Here is a 7100-nt window from a genome sequence, read left to right on the forward strand (position 1 = left end):
ATTATTTCTAGCTGAAAACACTTGAGAAGCAGCAGTTGCAGAAAGCACCACCTGAACTGTTCTTTCTTACCTATAGCAAGCCATAAAAATTCCTGTGAGAAAGCTGCCTTCAAGCCAGGCGTGGTGGTGCACACCTGTAGTCCCAGCTACTCGGGAGTCTGAAGCAGGATTGCTTGAGCCCAGGAGTTCAAGGCTGCAGTGAGCTAGGATCACACCTCTCCCTTCCAGCCTGAGTAACAGAGTGACATCTCATCTCTTTAAAAAAGAAAGGAAGGTGCAGCCATAAAAAGGATGAGTTCCTGTCCTTTGCAGGGACATGGATGAAGCTGGAGGCCATCATTCTCAGCAAACTAGCACAGGAACAGAAAACCAAACACCACATGTTCTCACTCATAAGTGGGAGATGAACAATGAAAACACATGGACGCAGGGAGGGGAACATCACACACCTGGGCCTGTTAGGGGGTGTGGGATAAGGAGAGGGAGAACATTAGGATAAATACCTAGTGTACACAGGGCTTAAAACCTAGACGACAGGTTGATGGGTGCAGCAAACCACCATGGCACATGTATACTTATGTAACAAACCTTCGCATTCTGTACATGTATCCCAGACTAAAAGCAAAAAAAAGAAGGAAGCTGCCTTACCTGTCCCAGCTTGAGAAGATAACCCTTATTAGCCGTGACTGAGAAGTAATGCTGCAATGGATCTGAATAAACGAGCTGATTAAAATAATCCTCTTTCACTAGCCTTACAGCCCTCCATATATCTCTTAATGATTCCCCTGGAATTTACTGCTCCTAGCCCAGACTCTTTGGTCTTATCATTTCTACACAAAATGTATCATTCTTTGCCTGAAAAGTATAAAAGCTTTCTACTTTGGGTCTTCCCTCTCTTGTGAGGATCCCCATGTATATTTAAAATTAATAAAGCCTGTATGCTTTTGTCCTATTAATCTATCTTGTATCAATTTGGTGAGATGGAACAGGGAACTCTCTTAGGGGCTTCCTGGGGACCTCCTTCAAACATGGAAATAAAGGAAAATCTTGAGTTCCTTCAAGGGAAATTCCAGGCACCCAACTAGCCTTGAGAAATACAGGAGCAACCTGATAAGCAAGAAGGTAAAACAGCTTAAAATAATAGCTAGGGAAGTTAAAGTTCCAAAATGTTTGGTTCCATGTAGAAACTAAAGCTACCAGCTCTGTCCTCAAGTTGTTTTTCAGAAACCTGGACCGCCACCCAATGGAAAATGTCATCTACTGACATATAGATAAGGGGGCACTGAGAACCGAACTCTGATCACCGTTCTTTGCCCTAAATTTCTTCCTGAGGGTCCTGGAGGAAGTTATGCCCACAGGCCAGAGCTCAACATGTCTTCCTGCTGATCCCAGGTTTTTAGACAAAGCTTTGCTTCCCTAACCAATCACCAATCAGAGAATCTTTGAATCCACCTATGACCTGTGGGCCACCTCCATCCCACACCCCACTTTGAGATGTCCTGCCTTTTTAGGCCAAATTAATATATAACCTTCGTGTATTAATTTATAATTTTGCCTGTAACCTCTGCCTCCCCATCTTTTAAAAAATATTTATTATTATTTTTTAATAAAGACAGGATCTTACCATATTGCCCAGGCTGGTTTCAAACTCCTGGGCTCAGACAATCCTCCCACTCAGCCTCCCAAAGTGCTGGGATTACAGGTGTGAGCCACCATGCCCAGCCTGCCTCCCTATGTTTAAAAACTCTTACCTGTAAGTCCTTAGGGAGTTCTGATCTTAAGCACCAGCTGCCAATTCTGCTTGCTTGGTTCCCTGCAATAAATGCCTCACTTTCTCCAGCTGCAAATCCTGATATCAGTGTTTGACTTTGCTTTGTCACTGAAGTTCGCTTCAGTAACAGCTCCTAAACCCAGCAGAAGCTTCCACTTAAAAACGATGATGGGCCAGGTGTGGTGGCTCACGTCTGTAATCCCAGCATTTTGGGAGGCTGAGGCAGGTGGATCACTTGAAGTCAGGAGTTCGAGACCAGCCTGGCCAACATGGTAAAACCCCACCTCTACTAAAAATACAAAAATTAGCCGGGCATAATGGTGTGTACCTGTAATCCCAGCTACTCAGGAGGGTTCAAGAATTGCTTGGACCCAGGAGGCAGACGTTGCAGTGAGCCAAGATCATGCCACTGCACTCCAGGCTGGGTGACAGAGATTCCTCAAAAAAAAAAAAAAAAAAAAAAAAAGTCAACAACAAACCCCAAATATGGGTAGAAGGGGTCTTTAGGCTCCCCTACAATGCCATTACCTGAGATCCTAGATCAAGGTGTGCTTGAAGTTAAAAATCTATTCTTGAAACTTTTAGCTTCATTTAAGTTCATTTGAGTCAGGTTTTCTATTTTTTGGTAATGAAAGAGCCCCGATGGATGAACTCTTTTGTTCACATTTACCCAAGTTGACTCTGAGAGGTAGGGAGATAGGTTTTGCTAATAAGGGTGTGTGCACATCAATAGATGAACTCCTTGCTTGAATTATCCAGTTTGGTTATTAAGTTGCAGAAACTCACAGGATAATTACCGAATTTCCACTGTGTTTTGCTTTGAATGATACTGTCCTTGATTAAAAATATTTTCTATGTGTATGTGTTTTTCTGCCATTTTAATGCATAGAATTCAATTGTAGGTACTCATGGAGGACCAATCAATTCCCATTGCAATAACATGTTTCTTTCTGGAATGTAATTTTCTTGGGCAGTTCACTGAGCCAACAATGCTAAGACTGAATGTTTGCATAAGGAATATGTGCCTAAAAGCATAGCTCTAACAAAGTCCTCCCTCCCTCATATGTCCATTTCCTCCTTTAATTGTAGCTTATGTGCCATTATCTCAAGGAAATGATTAACCAAGCTTTTCTTTAATACCACATCAGACTCCTCTTTCCTTCAAGTCACTCCAAACCATGTTTTATTTCTCTCCGACTACACTGAAGGTAGCTCAATGCCCTGGGTAGATAATTTTCTCAGTACATACTTGTTGAATTCTGTTAAATCTATACACACTCACAAGCAGGGTAAAGGGGATAAAGTATTTTTAGATTACAAATCTAACTTTATTATAAATCATTAGAGCTGGAAGACAGAAAGAATCGTTAGGCGAACCCACACTTACCGTAGATGAAACTCACTCTCTCAAGGAGATAAAACATAGATATAACTACAGCCCACTCTACCCCTGCCTTCTTCCTCCCTTTCTCCCAAAGGTAAGCTCTATGGTGATGCTAGCATATATCAATCTGATGTATGCTTTTGTACTTTCATGATGTATGTTAGTGTCTGAAAATTTACATAAATGGAATCATATTAAATGTATTTTCAGTGTACTTGTTTTCACTTGATGTTATGTTTTTTAGTTGATCCACATGGATCAGCATGCTATGCCCTAGGACACACCTGCACATGAGCACAGGGAACCACGAAGACAGCCGTTCACTACAGCACTGTTCATAATAGGGAAGAAGTAGAAACCACTCAGTGTAGGGAAATGAGTGAGCTATTTGTTTCTATAATGGAATGCCAATCCACACTTAAATAACTTCTGTATTTTACAGAAGATGGGCATGGTCCAGAGAAGTTATGTGAAATGATAAATGTGACTCAGATGGATAATGGGAAATCTGAATCTGAAACCAGAACTCCTGAGTCTAAGCCTAGTGGTCTTTCTAAAGAACTTTATCTTTTGTAATAATTTAAACTTCCAGAAAAACTGTGAAAACAATATATACAAAGAATTCTCCTATACGTTTTACCAGATTACCTATTTTTTTTTTAAAGTTTTGCCACATTTTCTTTTCTTTCAAAAAGAGACAAGGTCTTGCTATGTTGACCAGGCTGGTCTTGAACTCCTGTCCTCAAGCGATCCTCCCATCTTGGGCTCCCAAAGTGCTGGGATTACAGGCATAAGCCACCACGATGATATACAATTTTCTTTCCCTAAACCATCCAAAAGAGGTTGCTTGAATTTTTTATGGCCCTTTTGTTGTAATACTTCAGTGTGTTTTCATATTAATAAAAATATGCTTCAAAATATCCATAGCAGACATATCAAATGCAGAAAATTTAACATTGATACAGAATTTCTTTTTATAATCTATAGTCCATATTAAAGTTTTGTTGAATGGCTCAATAGTATTCCTGAGAGAGAATCTCCCATCACATTCATCCTCAGCATAGGAGTCAGTCCTGGATTATGCATTGCGTTCAGTGGTCAAACCAAGTTTTTATTTACTTATTTATTTGCACCAAACACATTAGCATTTATATATATTTTTTAAAAAGCAAATGACAAAGACCCAGTTTACCAGCTTTACTTTTTTAAACCTAAGCTTAACATCACATATTTAAACAATTGTCAAAACTTACTAAACTGCCAGCATTCAGGCACAACTAGAAAACACCCTTAATTTGATTAAACCAGAAATGTATTGCCATTAATGCATTCATATCTTTTACTACTAAATACTGAAAAAAATTGCATTTGGCTCTCTAGGAGATTCATCCTGGCAATGTTAACCTCAAAGCAGGCCTACACAACATGGCTCACATTTCAGACAAAATGGAAAAGCAGATTCTTGCTAGTGTTAGTGCACAATCTTGTCCTATACTAGAGTCAAGACTTACCTTGGAGTACATTTAATAAAAAAGATATTTATGATATCTGTGCAAAAAGATATTTACAATAATTTTTTAATTTTTTTGAGACAAAGTCTTGCTCTGTTGCCCAGGCTAGAGTGCAATGGTGCAATCTTGGCTCACTACAACCTCTGCCTGCTGGGTGCAGGCAATTCTTCTGCCTCAGCCTCCCAAGTAGCTGGGACTACAGGCACCTGCCACCACGCTTGGCTAATTTTTTTGTATTTTTAGTAGAGATGGGGTTTCACCACATTGGCCAGGCTGGTCTCGAACTCCTGACCTCACTTGATTCACCCACCTTAACCTCCCAAAGTGCTGGGATTACAAGTGTGAGCCATTGCACCTGGCCTACAATAATTTTAAAGACAAAAAACAAATGGTCCTATTACAGGTCCCAACAATAAACTTAAAAGTCTATGACAAATGAGGTTCGGATGAGCTGTTTATAAATACTTCAGATTAGGTACATTATACTGAAAGTTGAATTCCCTTGAAATCTTAAAAAAAAATTTCCTGTTAATCCTCAAATACTGCTTGTTACAGTTTAACATTTCTGTTAAGTGCGTGCCTTGAATTACTTGTTATCCAAGTGCAGCAGCTGCTCCTTACCTTGTATTGTTAAAGGCATTAACTGGTCTTTTTCAGCTTCTCTTTCTTGACCATTCTTGACAATTTCTTTGTAGTGATTTTTCTCCCATTAACCATTTTAGTAGAACTTGACATCAGTTTGAAGTTGCCCATCACACTACTACCAAATGATGTGGAAGAAAATGAAGTGAGGCCCCCATGATCTAGTGACCCAAATGAAGTATTAATAAATCCTGTATCAAAAGAAGAAAATCCACTTCCAAAAGATGGAAATCCACTGAATGTGGAGAAAAGCTACCCCAACCCTTGGCTTCTGCTCCCATGGGGACCCCTTCAATTCTGAAACAAGTCCTCAAAAATGTCTTCAATGGAGTCAAATGAAAATGGGTCCCGTCCACCAAAAAATTCCCTGAAGACATCATCTGGGTTACAGAATGTGAAGCCAAACTCAAATAGACTGTCAAAATGACTTCCACCTCCTCCTCCACCATTTAATCCTTCTTTGCCATATTTGTCATAGATGTTCCATTTTTTAGCATCTGACAACACCTCACGTCCTCAGCTACTTGTTTGAATTTTCTCTCTGCTTCTTCTTTATTCTCTGGGTTTTCATCTGGGTGCCACTTGAAAGCCGGTTTCTGGTATACCTTTTTAATATCCTTGGGAGAGGCCTGTCTCTGCACACCTAGAACTTCATAGTAATCCACCATGATTTTGTTTGCTTGTTGGAGATAGAGTCTCATTCTGTCACCCAGGCTGGAGTGCAGAGGCACCATCTCAACTCACTGCAACCTCTACCTCTGGGGTTCAAGACATTCTCCTGCCTCAGCCCCCTGAGGAGCAGGGATTATAGGCATGGGCCACTACGCCTGGCTAATTTTTATATTTTTGGTAGAGATGAAGTTTCAGTACATTGGCCAGGCTGGTCTCAAACTCCTGACCTCAGGTGATCCACCTGCCTTGGCCTCCCAAAGTACGGGATTACCGGCGTGAACCACCATGCCCAGTCTAACCCATCATGCTTTAAGAGATGGCTGGAACAAGTCCAAAGACAGAAGTGGCTGAAGGCAGGGGCAGTGGCCAGGATCTCCTCTCAGCTCTGGCACTGCTGCACTGGTGGTGGTGACTACTCATGCTTTCCTCTAGGCTTTTGCCTAGTTGTTGTTTTGTTCCCCTTAACTTTACTAAGTTCTGGAATACATGTGCAGAATGTGCAGGTTTGTTACGTAGGTATACATATGCCATGGTGATTTGCTGCACCTATCACAACCTGTGCTCTCCCTCTCCTTGCCCCTGACCCCCTGACAGGCCCGATGTGTGATGTTCCCCTCCCTGTATCCATGTGTTCTCATTGTTCAACTCCCACTTATTTGTGAGAACATGTGGTGTTTGGTTTTCTGTTCTTGTGTTAGTTTGATGAGAATGATGGCTTCCAGCTTCATCAGTGTCCCTGCAAAGGAAATGAACTCATTCTTTTTAATGGCTCCAGAGTATTCTATGGTGTATATGTGCCACCTTTTCTTTATCCAGTCTGTCATTGATGGGTATTTGGGTTGGTTCCAAGCCTTTGCTATTGTAAATAGGGCTGCAATAAACACACATGTGCATGTGTCTTTATAGCAGAATGACTTATAATCCTTTGGGTATATGCCCAGTAATGAAATTGCTGGGTCAAATGGCATTTCTAGTTGTAGATCCTTGAGGAATCACCACACTGTCTTCCACAATGGTTGAACTAATTTACCCTCTCACCAATGGTGTAAAAGCATTCCTATTTCTCCACAGCCTCGCCAGCATCTGTTGTTTCCCAACTTTTTGATAATTACCATTCTAA

The 7100-nt window shown here is 40.9% G+C and overlaps 1 pseudogene; it reads right to left on the reverse strand.

Moving 5' to 3' along the window:
* Window positions 1-5252: 5252 nt before the first annotated feature.
* Window positions 5253-5976, reverse strand: LOC108306005 (annotated as a pseudogene).
* Between the last annotated feature and the right edge of the window lie 1124 nt (window positions 5977-7100).

Source organism: Cebus imitator, unplaced genomic scaffold, assembly GCF_001604975.1.
Source record: "Cebus imitator isolate Cc_AM_T3 unplaced genomic scaffold, Cebus_imitator-1.0 Scaffold3, whole genome shotgun sequence".
NCBI lineage: Eukaryota > Metazoa > Chordata > Mammalia > Primates > Cebidae > Cebus > Cebus imitator.